We start from the raw sequence: 16,361 nt of genomic DNA on the forward strand, positions 1-16,361 counted from the left end.
ATTCACAGCCGCCCTGAGACAAAGAAATATGGCCCAAATGAAAGAACAGATCAAAGCTCCAAAAACAGAACTACAAAATGAAGAAACAAACAACCTATCAGATGCACAGTTCAAAACACTGGTAATTAGGATGCTCACAGAATTGGTTGAGTATGGTACAAAATGGAGGAAAAAAGTGAAGGCTATACAAAGTGAAATAAAGAAGAATAGACAAGGAATCAACAGTAAAGGGAAGGAAACCAGGACTCAAATCAATGATTTGAAACAGAAGGAAGAGATAAACATTCATCCAGAACAGAATGAAGAAACAAGAATTCAAAAAGTGAGGAGAGGCTTAGGAACTTCTGGCACAACTTTAAATGTTCCAACATCTGAATCATAGGGGTGCAGAAGGAGAAGAGGGAGAGCAAGAAATTGAAAACTTATTTGAAAAAGTAATGAAGGAAAATGTTAAAAAAGAAAGAATTAAATAAATGTTTTTAAAAAAAGAAAATACAAGTTCAATGATAGGATTTTGGCAGTTTGTAAATTAAACAATTTTTAAATTTAAAAAAATGTTCAAATGGTAAAGTTCTGTTATGCACATTTTACCACAACAACAACATATGTGTAATAGTTTGTTCTGAGTGTTTGGAAACTTTAATAATAAAAATTTCAAATAAAAAGTGAAAATAAAAAAATTTTTAAAAGAAAAAGAAAAAGTAATGAAGGAGAACTTCCCCAATCTGGAGAAGGAAATAGACTTCCAGGAGATCCAGGAAGCTCAGAGAGAGTCCTTAAGAACTTGGACCCAAGGAAGCACACACCAAGGCACATCATAATTAAGTTATCCAAGATTAAAGATAAGGAGAGAATCTTAAAAGCAGCAAGAGGAAAGAAGACAGTTGCCTTCAAAGGAGATCCCATAAGACTATCTGCTAATTTCTCAGAAGAAACCAAACAGGCAAGAAAGGGCTGAAAAGAAATATTCAAAGTCCTGAAAGACAATTACCTACATCCAAGATTACACAATCCAGCAAAGCTATCATTTAGAATGGAAGGGCAGATAAAGTGTCTCCCAGATAAAGGAGTTCATCATCACCAGCCCTTATTATATGGAATGTTAAAAGGACTTAGGTCTCTTTAGAAAGAAGATGAAAAGATGAAAAAGAAAAAGAAGATGATCAAAAACTATGAACAGTAAAATGACAACAAACTCACAACTATCAACAACTGAACCTAAAAAAAAAAAAAAACCCAACAAACTAAGCAAATAACTAGAACAGGAAGAGAATCACAGAAATGGAGATCAGAGGGGATGGAGAGGGGAGAGAATGGGGGGAAAGTTACAGGGAATAAGAGGCATAAATAATAAGTACAAAATAGACAGCGGAAGGTTAAGAATAGCATAGGAAATGGAGAAGCCAAAGAACTTATATTTACAACCCATGGACATGAATTAAGGGGGCAGAATGCTGGTAGGAGGGGGGTGCTGGGCAGAGGGGAATAAAAAGGAGAAAAAAATGGGACAACTGTAATAGCATAATTGATAAAATATATATTTTACAAAAGAGAACATTTATGTTATGAGATCCTTGGAAGCAACACTGAAAATAAATCTGATTTTACTCTAGGATATGAATGATTCATATGCTTAAGCAATACATGTATTCCAACTATATTTTCTTTTTTCTTCAGAAAATACCAAACTCTCATAGACATGATGATGAATCATATAAACCTTTTGTTTTGGGCTAGGGCCACAATTTGATACAGTCAAAAAATAAAGACTAAGAACAAAAGTCTTGTTTGTCTTCCTTTTTACTCTCTTTTCAACCAAGATGGAAGCCGGTGACTGAAAGGAAACCTATGTAAACTTGGAACGCAGTCTCTGATAGTCACCTGTGCTGGCTTCACTCCAGCTATGGAACATTCAACAGTATCTGTTCCCTGATGCTGCAAGTTCCCACTTATAGACACGGTGGGCTTACTTTTACCTGTTTCAACAACTTTGTTCCTTCCCATCTTCAGCTGTGGTACCCAAGCAGAAACAAAGGCTAATGACTGTGCTTGCTTCTTGGCAGTTTTATGGATAGGATTTAAAGTTAATGTACTCTCTCCTTTCCTGCCTGAGGTAGGAAGCCAGAAGGTTGAACTTACAATGCTTTGCTCCTTGGGAATGAGCTCTACTTGGACTCTACTTAAGGAAGAAAGGGTTAGAATGGGGAGGTAAATAGCTTAGAGTTTAAATCACTGATCTGTGTTTCCTAGCTGTAAGACCATACATGGCTGTATCTCAGCTTTCTCAGCTATGAGAATGGTATAATAACACTGACTTCTCTGCATGTCTGTGAGATTCAAATAAGATTGTTATTTAAGAGGCTTTGCTATATAGTAGGCACTCAACAATCATTAGCTTCCTTTCTTGCTTGCCCCTCATTTCAAGTTTATTGTATTGATGAAAGGGGAAATGGTCAGCCACAGTGAAGTGAACAGGAGTCTGACTCCAGTTTCACAGGTGCAGAACCATCCTTGGACAAAATTGGACAGCCACTGACATTTGTCTTCAGGTTGGCCACGTCTCTTCCTGTACCCTCTCCTTGGTTCTGCTGTTTTTCTAGGCACCTGGATTCCTCATGTGTCTTTCTCCTTCCTCTTATCAATCTTTGTCTCTAGAAAATAGCTTACATACTTATTTCCTAAAGTGTACAGGACTGGTAAGTTTCAACACATATTTGGAGGTAGAGATTTAATCCAAACTAATGAACTACTTCTTATGGAATACAGGGCAACAGCCAGGTTGATGGTTGACTTATTCAGCAAATATGCACAAAACTCCTTCTCACTGCCAAGTTGTGGAGGTTTAGAATACATGGCTGACCACTGCGCTCAGAGGTCTCCCAGTCTTGAGGGACACAACTATGTAAATAAAATAACAATAATAAACATTCATAGAGCATTTGCTGTGTGCCAGGCACTGTTTTGTGCATTTTACATATATTACTTCATTTACTCATTGCAACAACCTTATGGGTAGTTTCCTATTATCAGATACAGTTTGAGGTAAGGCAACTGAGGCTCAGAGAAGTTAAATATCCTACCAAGTTTACACAACTAGGCAATGGGGCAACTTTTTGTTCTCCAGAGCTTTTGTTCTTTACCATTTAACTGCCTCATCATACACGAGACAGCGTAATGACCACTTTGAGGACTGTAGGCAATGATGCAAGCAAAGATTCTGGGTGATTATTGTGAGAAAGTAACAGGAACAGGAAAAAATATAAACAGCCATTAGTGGTAGAACGCTTATGTTAATTTAGCTATAGTTATTTGATGAAATATTTGAAATCATTAAAAAAGATAGACATACAACTCTGACCTTTAAGAGTAAAAAGGAGGATATGAATTTTTTATGTATGATTCTAATTTTTTCAAAGTGCACTTGTGTTTATATAGCTTTGTATGTCAGCGTGTAAGGCACTTAGTACCAACACAAATACAACACAACCCTCACACTGGCGGAGTTTCCAGGTTAGGAGGAGCTAGGCATTTCAGTCATGGTTTTCCAGGCTACATTGGAGGGCCATGCATGGGGCAACGGTGCCCAAGGGACCTGGCTTTGCTGGGCCAGTGGGAGGGATCGGGGAAAGAGTCACAGAGAACATCAGCTTTGCTTCTTTCTCTCTAGCACTTCATCTTCAGCAGTCAGACTATAAATCTACTCTGCTCAAGTCCACCTCTCTGAGAAGGAAGGATGGAAAGTGGAAGCACATCTGTCCTCTTCCAAACCTCCAACAGCCTCCCATTTGAGTTCATCTACAACTCCTGCTTCCAGTTTCCTAGCCCAGAGGTCCCGTCTCTGACAATCCTCTTCCAGCGTCCCCTGTGATGTGTCATTGTAATCCAGGAGCTCCTCTGGTTTCCACGATGGTCAGAAAATTGAAGCTCAGTCTCTGGATTCTGACCCCAAACTTTCTTTAGCTGGGACTCTCTCCCAAGTTGTAGCTGAGTGTTTGGCCCTCCCATAAATGGCTCCCATTCTCCAGGACACCTTACAATGAGTCTCATTTCTGTTGGCTGCACGCTGGCTGTGAGCTATGCATGGTTCCAACACGGTCTCCTCTACTTATAACAATTACATGGTATGGAATTTGTCACCCTTGTGTTAAAGGAGGGGAAGGTCTAGCTTCAAGAAAGTGATGGAGTGACTGCTGAGGTTCCACAGGTGGTTACAACTGCAGAGGTTAATATAGATTCCATTAGTAGTTGTGTTTTTGAGTCTCAGCCAGTAAGTGACAGGTTTGAGACCATAGTCCACATCCACGTGGTCTCAAAGCCTTTTCTCTTCCTGCTGTGCCAAGCTCCTCAGCCTGGGTTCTCATATGCCACAGTGACCTTTTCATGGATAGTTTTCCTCCCTGGCTGCTCTCACTTTTGGGGCAGGGATAAGGGCATTCACCAGGACCACCCATCTACCAGCAATTCGTGCTGGCTTCTAGATCACAAGGTTAGGGAGTGTGCCCAGGTGGAGGGTGGGAGCCCTCTGGATGAAACACTGTACAGAGTTGTAGAAACACTGTTTCACATTGTGTACCCAGGATGGTAATCTTTCATCCTTCCTCTGCCTTCCTTAGAAGGCTATCAAACAACTCCGGGCCTTTTCCTTGTCATTTTTATCACTCTCTGGAACAAAGTTGGGACTTGTGCAGTGACAGGGTTCTTTTCTGTGGGAACAATAATCTCATTTCAATATGTGTGGGTGGTAGATTGTAAATTATGGCCTTGGAGCTCAGCCGTAGGACTAGGGAGGGACTGAGTTAAATAGTTGTATGATTAAAACGCCACTGCATTTTTATGGCCCAGAAAAAAGTTTGCTGCAAGGATTATCAGTCAAATAGGAATGATTCACCCAAAAGTATTCAGTGATTTAGATAATAGAAGCAGGTGATGCGGGGGAGGGCAAAATTAAGCCCCCCTCCTCCCCATCACATACACCTTTGGGCAAAGAAAAGTATGTTATCTATTCAGAGGATTTTAATCCTTTTTTTTTTTTTTCTTTTTAAGTCTTCCTCCTCCTTGTGGGAAAGTCCTCCAAAATTATGGAAAGAATGTGTCGAGAGATAGATACTGCTTTATATTCCACCTGCATATGGCATTAGCAACATGTGTTAGAGGAAGCAGAGATTTGGAGATCAGCTGAGTAGGTGATTTTGAGTAGTCACATGCACTTGGGGTTTCTGTAGGAGCAAATGGTACTAGATAACCTTTCAGGTGTCCTGCAGGTCCATTTATTCATTGAATTTTTATCAAACACCTATCAGGACCGAACAAACTGATGTTGGTCTGCAGGGTCCATCAAGACCCCCTTGCTTTCTGCCTGAGTTCAGACCCAGTTGAGAAAAAGCACATTGAGGTTAGGCAGATGGATATTAGACTATCACCATTGTTATAAACACTACCCAGAGTATAAAGGGAAGCAAGTAATAGCTTTCCTAACACCAACCCTCAGAATAAATCTAATTTATTCACCCATTCTCCAGCGTGCTGGACCATCACAGGGTCTCCACCTCTGTGTGTGTTGGGGGGATCCTTCTTCAGCAAAACTTGCAGCAAGGAGGAGCAGTGTAGAATGTATGCTCTCTGCATCAGACACAGCGCCAGAAAATGAAAGTAAGAGAGGGGTTGTTCCAAGAATCTTAGCTCCTTCTCCCAAATGCATCCAGTAGCTAAGTCACTCTCCCTCCCAGTGGAGGGTAAGACAGAGAGTGGAGAGAAGCCTTAGAGTTTAAGATAAGTTCCTCCTCATGGAAACCAGGAAAGTTGGGAATTGCATTCGAGCCAGGAGACACTCTCCACACATCTACTGCCTTCTACATTTTCCAACCTCCCTTACTGTTAGACTGGGGTCGTGGGTCATGTGACCATGTCTGGCCAGTGAACTTGGGTGGAAGTGATGTGTCACTTGTGAGCTGAGTCAGTTACATGCTTCCTTTGTCCTTCTCATTCTCTGCCTTGGTGAACCTGGATGCCATATACACTACATGTCATGGCTATAAGACAAAGGGAAACTGTCTAAATGGAAACACACTTTGTGTCAATGAGAAATAACCTCTATTTTTCTAAGCCACAGAGATTCAAAGATTTGTGTGTTACCTCAGCAGAGCTTGTCCTATCCTGACTAAAATAACGCTCCTCCTCAAACATCCGGGACTGGATATGCTGTGAAAACAGACATGATCTTTGCACTCATGGAACATTTATTCTGGAGACAAAGATGGAGAACAAATGGGTGAAATATAAATAATTAAAACTAGTGGTAAGTCTCTAAGGAAACAATTATGAAGAGTAATTTGCAGGGTGTAGATAAGAGTTAGGTAGTCAGAGTAGGCATCTCTGAAAAGGTGACACGTCAGCAAATCTAAAATGATATATCACAATAAAAAGTGATAGTTATTTTTACATAATAACCTCATGCCATTAACATTCCAGTATGCACCTTTCATGGTGTGAACATGCTCCTTTTGATGATATACTGGCTAGTACATACATGCCAATGGGTTTTTTCAGCCCATTGTCATTGGCTAAGATAATATTATATTTCTTTTCCTGTTATGGTTTCTATTATAAAAATAAGTATTTGATTTTTATTCAGCAGACATGTACTAATAATACTAAGTCAGTGTGTCCAAACTACATCAAAACCCCTTCCTGACAATGTTCCGCTGCCTGACCCCTTATCCCCACTCTGTGAGATGTGTCCTCCCTGGCTGCAAATCACTGTCCAGACGGTGACTTTGAAATCTCTGGATTCTAACTTCAGTGACTAGTGTTTAGTTAGAGGACAAATAGGCACATGCTTCAGTAGGACAACATGTGTACTAATTTAACAGAAAGACCTACACTTTTTTTCAACTGATAGACCAAATGTAATCGAGAGATGACTGTGGTGGATAATTCCTTTTATTGGGTTGTCCAGGATCCCTTTTCCCTTACTTAGGTAACAATTTACTGATTTTCCATTGGGGTATTGCCCTTCCACATTCACCACCTACATGTTCTGGGTGGACATGTGACTCAGGCCTTGACCATCAAAACATGGCATTGTCCAGTAGTTGGCCATGGGACCTGATTCAGTCCAGTGAAAGTCAGGCCCTATATTTGTGTGGGAATATTGGGGGAAGAGATGATTACCTTCTCTGCTGGGCACAAACCTCAGAGGACATGGGGCTGTACTTGCTGGTTCCCATCTTGCCTTAGAAGACAGCTCACACTTAAACAGAGGAGGGTGCGTCAGGCCATGGATGAACCCACCACTCATGCCAACTTCCTCTTGGTCCCCAAGCCGTGAGTTTTCCATGGCTTACAGTGAAAACAAACCCAACTGATATAGAGGATAATATTCACTGAGGAAAAGAAAGATGTCAATGGACCAAGCATCAACTATTTTGCTGATCTATAGTCTCTTTATTGCTTTCTCTAAAATTTTAGGTGCTTCAGAGTAGTTCTAATAATTGCCTGAGGAAAAAAGCTCATGTGTAATAGCTTTACATTCCTTAGTGAGGAATGTATTTATTGAGAATAAAAAAAATAGCTTCTACCAAATGACGAGATGTTATTCAAAATATAAAATGAAGAAAAAAAATGAACACTGCTAAGAAAAGTACATTAAAGACATTTATACGCCAGGCGATAAAAACAAAAAAAAAAATTGAAATAACAACAAAAACATTGCTGAAAGTTCTTTGCCAAGTGGGAGCTGAAATGAATGTTAATTGTTTGACTCCTTAAAAGTAGGCTTAATCAATTCACATAGCTGTTTAATTATTTCTCTTAGTCTCTCTCTCCCCTGGGTAATGCATTATGTTTTGGGAGGATATCGTTTTAATTCTAGATGGCCCAAAGGAGAGGAAAGGATTTTAAACTGATGAGTAAGTCAGGTTTCCCTTAGGTAGTCCTCAGATTCCAGTCGACAGTCATTTGCTCTTTTCTACATGGAAGAAGGAAGGAAGTGAGGAAGGAAGGAGGTTAAGAAGGAAGGAAGGAAGGAAGGAAGGAAGGAAGGAAGGAAGGAAGGAAGGAAGGAAGGAAGGAACAAAGGAAATTAAGAAAGGAAGCCAAGATTTATCAAATGCATCATTTAAAAACCTAACTGCGGAGAATCAAGAGGGTGCAGGTGTGAGTAGAAGTCACACTGACCTCCTCCCAAGACCAACCTGGAATTACAACTAAATTATGTAGAAATCATCTGGAATGAACAACTGAACAATAGGGAGAGAGGAGCCTTATAACCTCGGACAGACAGAAGAATCAGCTTTAGCACAACCTAACTGGTAGAGTGCAGTAGAGACTCGAGAAGGTGAGTGGGGCACCCGCTGGCAGCAGCACCAGAAAGATATTGAAATGGCCAGTTGGATCCCCCTGAGAAGAACGGGGTCTAAACCATAAGCAGGGACATCCAGCCTACAGCACCAGAGCCCAAAAAGTACACAGGTGACTACCAGCTGGGAAAAGCGGCAGGTTTGCTCTCTGCCAGAGACACGCGGCTGGAGACACAAAGAGCTGTTTAAAGGGCCAACACATAAGTTTGTATTTGCAGCCACTTACCCTGGTCTCTGGCAAAGGCAGGAGCAGAGTGGGCCAGAGACGCCAGACGAGAGACTGGGGAAGGAGGCTTTGGGGAGAGAACTGAGGGAATAGCCAGCAGGATCCCAGTGCTGACTCATTCCCCATGTGGCAGCAGCCATCTTTTTTAGGCAGACCACTCCCCTGAGCAGCAACAGCGTGAGAGTACACAATAGTCCCTCCCCCAGGAGGGACTCAGCTCTAGCCTGGTAGTGCTAAAGCCTGACCGCTGAGTACAGAGTGGCAGCCACAGATAGCAGATCCCTGGCTAAAGGAGGTGCAGAGTGGTCTAGAGACTCTTGAGGAGAGACTGGAGTTGGAGGTTTTGGGGAAAGAACAGAGAGGGTAGCTGGCGGGATCCTGGTGCTGACTCCTCCCCCATCTAGCAGCAGCCATCTGGCTCAGGCAGACCACTCCCCTGAGTGGCAGCAGAGTGAGAGGAAACAATAACCTTGTCACCAGGAGGGACTCGGCCCCACCCTATGGTGTCTAAGCCAGCCAGCTGAATGCAGAGTGACTAGATTAACAGCTGAAGGAGACAGCCACAGACAGTAAATCTCTGGAAGTCTCAAACAGACTGCCTAAGGTCATACAGGGTCAACATCTGACATCATCAGAGGCAGATCCAGAAAGGAAAAACAGCGGTCTCTCACCATAGAAGTTCACACCACAAAGTCAGGATAATCAAGACAGATCAATTTAAGAAACAGAAGCAAAAGAGAAGAGCCTCACAAATAATGGGAAGACAAAGAAACACACCCCAGTCAAAGGGAAAGGAGGAAACCCCAGAAAGAGAACAAAATGAAATAGAGGCAAGTAAACTTGCCTCAGATATTGAGGACAAAACAATGGTTCTAAGGAAGCTGAATGAGCTCAGTGAGCTCAGAGAGCATTACTTAAAACTACAGGAAAACTACGAGGAGCTTACTGCAAACTGTATCAGCATGAAAAAGGACATAGAAACTATCAAGAAGAGACAAGAGGAAATGAAGAATACAATTTCTGAATTGAACACAGTAGAAAGAACCAAAGGCAATTAGATGAAGCTGAGGATTGAATGAGCGAGCTGGAGGATAAGGTAGAAAAAAACTCCCAGAAAGAGCAAGAAAATGAAAAAAGACCCCAAAAGAATGAAGAGACATTGGGGAAAATTCAGGACAACCTGAAATGTAGTAATATCCATATAAGAGGGATACCAGAAGGAGAAGAGGATGAGGAAGGGATAGAGAACCTGTTTGAAAAAGTAATGATGGAAAACTTCCATCATCTGAGGAGAGAAAAAGTCACATCAGTCCAGGAAGCACAGTTAGTCCCATTCAAGAGGAACCCAATGAGGCCCACTCCAGGACACATCATAATTAAAATGGCAAATATCAAAGACAAACTGAGAATCCTAAAGGAAGCAAGGGAGAAAGAGGTAGTAACATATAATGAAGCCCTGATAAGGCTAACATCTGACTTCTCAACAGAAACACTACAAGCCAGAAGGGAATGGCAAGAAATATTCCAAGTCATGAAAAGCAAAAGCCTGCAACCAAGACTGCTCTACCCAGCAAGACTCTCAATTAAAATGGTAGGTAAAATAAGGAGTTTCCCAGACAAAACAAGGCTAAAAAAATATACCTCCACAAAACCAGCACTGCAAAATATGCTAAAGGGACTGCTTTAAGAAGAAGAAAAAGAGTCTATGAATACCCAGTTCCTTTCACCATCACCAATGCTGGATATTACCAATATTTTTAATACTTATTAATCTGATTGTGACAATGATGTGTTATTTTTATTGTTACTTTATTATTTGTTAAAACTAAACCTGTTTTGGTATATTTCTTGCTTATTTATGATTTTTAAAAAGCTTTAATTTTTTTTCTTTTTTTTGGTATTCTTTATCCATTTTTTGATTAAATGTTTGTAGAATTTTTTCCCTAAAAAAAACTATTAACCCTTTTTAGATGTGCTGCGAATACTTTTTTATTTTATTACTTGTCCTTAAACTTTTTTTATATGTATATTACTATGTAGTCTTAAATGTTTAATATAGTCATGTTGTTCATATTTTACTTTATAGCTTCTGGGTTTGAATATTTTACTTCAAAGTAAGAAAAATATTATTTTGTATTTTCTCCTAAAACCCCTTAGATTTTACAGATTGATTTTTAACTCACCTGAATATTTTTTGTATAATGTGTGAAATAGGGCTCTATATTTTTTATTTCAAGTAATAGTGGTCCATGCACCTTATTTGTTGAATAAGCCCTATTTTCCTCATTGCTTTGAAATATCAATTTGATATATATTACATTGTTAGACAGATATATTCATTTGTTTCTAGAATGCTCATTTTATTTCATTGATCTACCTGATTATTTCTTTGCTGCTGTCATGTTGTTTTAATGGTTTAGACTTTATCATGGATTTAAATTTTTTAATATTTTATAATGGATTTTGACATTTAAATAAATAAATAAATAAAGTGATCTGCATTTTAAAAAAAGAGAAAGAAAGAAAGAAGGAACTCCTACCTTTTGCAACAACATGGATGGAACTGGAGAACATTATGCTACGTGAAATAAGCCAGTCGGTGAAAGTCAAATACTATATGATCTCACCTATAAGTGGAATCTATTCCACAAAATAAATTAATGAACAAAATAAACCACAGGCATGGAAACATGGAGCAGACTGGAAGTGACCAGAGGGGATGGGGAAAGAGGACAATGATGGAAAGAAGAAGGGACTAAATAAAGAACATGTATGAATGACCCATGGACATGGACCACAGAGTAGGAGTCGACTGGAAGAGTGGAGTGAGGGCGGGCTGGGTGGAGGAGGGCAAAGGGGGAAAAATTGAGACAACTGTAATAGAATAAACATGATTTAAAAATAAAAATTTTTTTAAAAAATAAAAGCCTAAGTGTCACTACAACCTTAGGAGTTAAATTATGTCACTTCAATTTTATGAGAGAGAAACTGAGGCTCAGAGAGGGTGACAATCATAATTCATCTTTTTTCAGCGCTTCATATGGTATAGGTGCTTTTCAAAGATCCCATATGAATATGCCTATTTAATTCTCATAACAACCCCATGGGGAAGGCAACATTATTCCTCAGTTCAAGGAGAAGGAAACAGAAACGCAGGGAGGTAAAATAACTTTTCCAAGCTCACACAACTGTGTCAGGCCCAGGATTCCAACCCAGGTGGCCTTACTCCAGAGTCCATGCCCTTAACCCTGAGGCTGTTTTGCCCCTATAGGCCAAGGCATCTGTGCGGGTTGATTTACCCAAAGGTCCAAAGTGAATTAGTAGTTGTAGTGGCTGTGTTTCTTTATTGAAAATAACATAATTGACTTCCAGCCAATATGGAGGTGCAGGAAGATACGCTTTGCTTCTTTGCACAAAAGAAGGACAGCAACCAATTTAAAAACAACAAACAACCAGAACTGCCAGAAAATCAAACTGTATGGAAGTCCAACAACCAAGGATTTAAAGAGGAAACATTCATCTAGACAGGTAGGAGGGACAGAGATGGGAGTCAGACTGGAGAGGAATTGAGGCAAAGTGGAAGCTGGTGGACGAGGGCGTCCCACATTCGCATGCAGATAAACTGGGAGGAACAACTGAGGAATGAGACAGACTGCACAAACCATGGTTCCAGTGCAGGAAAAGAAAGCCTCTAAACTTCTGACTGTAAAAACCTGTGGGGTTGCAGCACTGGAGGAAACTCCCAGTCTCACAAGAGAGTCTGTTGGAAGGACCCATGGCATCCTAGAAGGTACACAAATCCACACACTTGGGAATCAACACCAGAAGGGCCCAATGTGCTTGTTGGTAGTGGGGGATGTGACTGAAAGTGGGGCAAGAGCCAAGCAGGTGGCATTGTTCCCTCTCTGACCCCTCCCCATCATACAGCACCACAATGCAATGAAGTGGGTTGCCCCACTCTGGCAAATACCTAAGGCTCCACCCTTTCCAGTGTAACAGGTGCACTGAGACAAAGAAATATGGCACAAATGAAAGAACAGGTCAAAACTCCAGAAAAAGAACTAAGCAATGAGGAGATAGTCAAGCTGTCAAAACAATGGTAATGAGGATGCTCACAGAAATAATTGAGTATGGATGCAAAACAAAGGAAGAAGGGAAGTCTATACAAAGTGAAATAAAGAAAAATAGGCAGGGAACCAACAGTGAAAAGAAGGACACTGGGATTCAAATCAATGATTTGGAACAGAAGGAAGAAATAAATATTCAACTGGAGCAGAATGAAGAAACAAAAAATCACAAAAAAAAAAAATGAGGGAAGGTTTAGGAACCTCTCGGACAACTTTAAATGTTCCAACATCTGAATCATAGGGGTGCCCGAAGGAGAAGAGGAAGAACAAAAAACTGAAAACTCATTTGAAAATATAATGAAGGAAAACGTCCCCAATCTGGAGAAGGAAATAGACTTCCAGGAGACCCAGGAAGCTCAGAGAGAAACCCTAAGAACTTGGACCCACTGGGGAACACAACATAATTAAGTTATCCAAGATTAAAGGTAAAGAGAGAATCTCCAAAGCAGCAAGGGAAAAGGAGACAGTTACCTTCAAAGGAGATCTCATGAAACTACCAGCTGATTTCTCAAAAGAAACCATAGAGTCAAGAAGGGGCTGGAAAGAAGTATTCAAAAGTCATGAAAGGCAAGGACCTACATCCAAGATTATTCTATCCAGCAAAGCTATCAGTTAGAATGGAAGGGCAGATAAAGTGCCTCCCAAATAAGGTAAAGTTAAAGGAGCTCATCTTCACCAAGCCCTTATTATATGAAATGTTAAAAGGACTTATCTAAGAAAAAGAAGATCAAAAACTATGAACAGTAAAATGACAACAAACTCACAGCTACCAACAACTGAACATAAAAAACAAAACAAACTAAGCGAACAACTAGAACAGGAACAGAATCACAGAAATCGAGATTACATGGAGGGTTATCAGCAGGGAAGGGGAGAATGGAGTAAAAGGTGCAGGGAATAAGCATAATTAGTAGGTACAAACTAGGGGGAGGTTAAGAATAGTACAGGAAGTGGAGAAGCCAAGGAGCTTATATGTATGACCAATGGACATGAACTAAGTGGGGGGAGTGCTGGAGGGAGGTGAGGTGCAGGGTGGAGGGGGATAAAGGCGAGAAAAAATGCGACAACTGTAGTAGCATAACCAATCAAATATGCTTAAAAAACAGCATGATTAAATCTAGCTATTTTAAGAAGAAAGGGGTCCATTAGGAGATGTAGACAGCTCCCACGATTGATGAAGAGGCTGAAATAACAGATTTTAAGCTAAACTTCCTGGAGAGATTCCCATCCAGAGAGAGGCTGTCCTGTCATGGTCAGGGATTGGGAACCAGGAGCTGCTACCCCAGCTGAAGATCCCAGAGCAGCATCCTGTGTCAGTCTGTGGCAGTGGAATGGATTCCCTCAACCCAGCCTCCTTCTTCACGGATCCATCTCATTGTCCCCAAAATGCCCTTCAGGAGCCACCTGATTAACAGAGCCTGTGTTGTATCCTGCAACAAGAAAAACAAATTCTATGTCGGGAAGGAGAGACTTACACCCTAGAGGACCATCAAAATGTGGAGCAGGTATTTATAGGGGCTCAGTGACAGATGTCAAGCACATGGTAGAAGTCAGATTGGAGCCCAGACCTAGTCAACCCCAGAGTCTGTGTTCTTAACCATACCATTCTACACCGCCTTCTAATACCCTCGTCCCAGAGGACCCAGGGCTCACCAGGGTTAGGGGCCTTGGATCTGTGACACCTCACACGCCCTGTTTAGGATCCCTGCAGAAACACCTGCTGCCTGACCCACGTTCATTATCCAGAAGAGCTTGCTGCCTCGAATTCCAGGTGCCATCTCATCCTGAAGAACGGGAGTGAATAGGGGAGGCCGTGTCCTGTCCTACTCTGTGGAGTCTAGATGGACTCAAGACTCAAGGACTTGCCTTTCCTGTGCTCGAGCCCATTTGCCTTCCGACTTAGAGCATCCTGAGGGAAGAACCCGTGCCTTCTTCATCCTGGTTTTCCTGCCCCGAGGACGGGGCCAGGCACATGGCAGGTGCTCAAATGATATTGGCCGAATAAGAAAAAGAGCGGAGGGATGTATGGAGCGTGAAGAGCTCTCTGGATTCTCAGCTGGCCCCCAAGGAGGGACAGGTCTAGTCAGGTTGGGAGAGTTTGTGGAGAGATGGAGAGCAAAAGAGCAGGCCAAAAATAACGCAGAAGGCCGCATCACACTCCAAAGGAAGCCATAATCCTCCCTCTGACACAATCGCTTCACACGCCACGGTACTGAACCGGTCTCCCTGCACAGCCATTCCCACATCACACAAACCCCATCCTCCCACCTCGGCAACCACCTCACGCTCCACATTACACACGCTCCTCCCTCTCTGCAGATATTTGACACGAACAGCAAGCCTCGGGGTTTCCCCTCCAAAGCCCTTTCCCACCTCTGCCACCACTTCACACTCCATGGAAAGCGTTACTTCACACCGCACTTCCACCCACCTCACTCCCACGACGAGTCCAATCCTTGATGAAGTCCCATTTGTTTATTCTATCCTTTATGTCCCTTGCCCTAAGCAACATATCAGTGAAAATATTGCTGCGGGGCATATCTGAGAGTTTCCTGCCTATGTTCTCCTCTAGGACTGTTATGGTGTCGCAACTTATATTTAAGTCTTTTATTCATCTTGAGTTTATTTTTGTGTATGGTGTAAGTTGGTGGTTGAGTTTCATTTTCTTCATGTAGCTGTCCAGGTCTCCCAACACCATTTGTTAAAGAGGCTATTTTTATTCCATTTTATGCTTCTTCCCCCTTTGTCGAATATTTAGAAATGAACCCATAGAGACATGGGTTCATTTCTGGACTCTCTATTCTGTTCCATTGACCTACGTGTCTGTCCTTATGCCAGTACCAGACTGTTTTGATTACAGTGGCCTTGTAATATAGTTTGATGTCAGGTATTGTGATCCCTCCTACTTTGTTCTCCTTTCTGAAAATTGTTGAGGAATTTGGGGTTGTTTATGTGTCCATAAAATTTTTTTAAATATTTGTTCTACATCTGTGAAATCTGTCATTGGTATTTTAATAAGGATTGCGTTGAATTTATTGATTGCTTTGGGCAGTATGGACATATTGATGATGTTAATTCTTCCATTCCACAAACATGGTATATGCTTCTACTTATTTGTGTCTTCCTTAATTTCTATCTTCAGTTTTCTGTAATTTTCTAAATACAGGTCTTTTACTTCCTTGGTTAGGTTTATTCCTAGGTACTTTATTTTTCTTGTTGCTATAGCAATTGGGATTTTTCCCCTGATTTTGGTTTCTGATATTTCATTGTTGGTATGTAAAAATGCCTTTGATTTCTGAATATTGACTTTGTATCCCACTGCTTTGCCAAATTCATTTATTAGGTCAAGTAGTTTTTTAGTGGAGTCTACAGGATTTCCTATGTACATCATCATGTCATCTGCAAACAATGACCGTTTTACTTCTTTCGTTCCAATCTGGATGCCTTTTGTTTCTCTTTCTTGTCTGAGCGCTGTGGCTAAGACTTTCAATACTATGTTGAATAGAAGTGGTGAAAGCGGACATGTTGCCTTGTTCCTCATCATAGTGGGAAAGCTTTTAGATTTTTCCCATTGAGTATGATGTTGGCTGTAAGTTTTTCATATATGGCCTTTATTATTTGGAGGTATGCCCCCCATTATTCCTAATTTGC

The sequence above is a fragment of the Pteronotus mesoamericanus genome, unplaced genomic scaffold, assembly GCF_021234165.1.
Source record: "Pteronotus mesoamericanus isolate MK-2021 breed Mesoamerican mustached bat unplaced genomic scaffold, CSHL_Meso_final scaffold_174, whole genome shotgun sequence".
Lineage (NCBI taxonomy): Eukaryota > Metazoa > Chordata > Mammalia > Chiroptera > Mormoopidae > Pteronotus > Pteronotus mesoamericanus.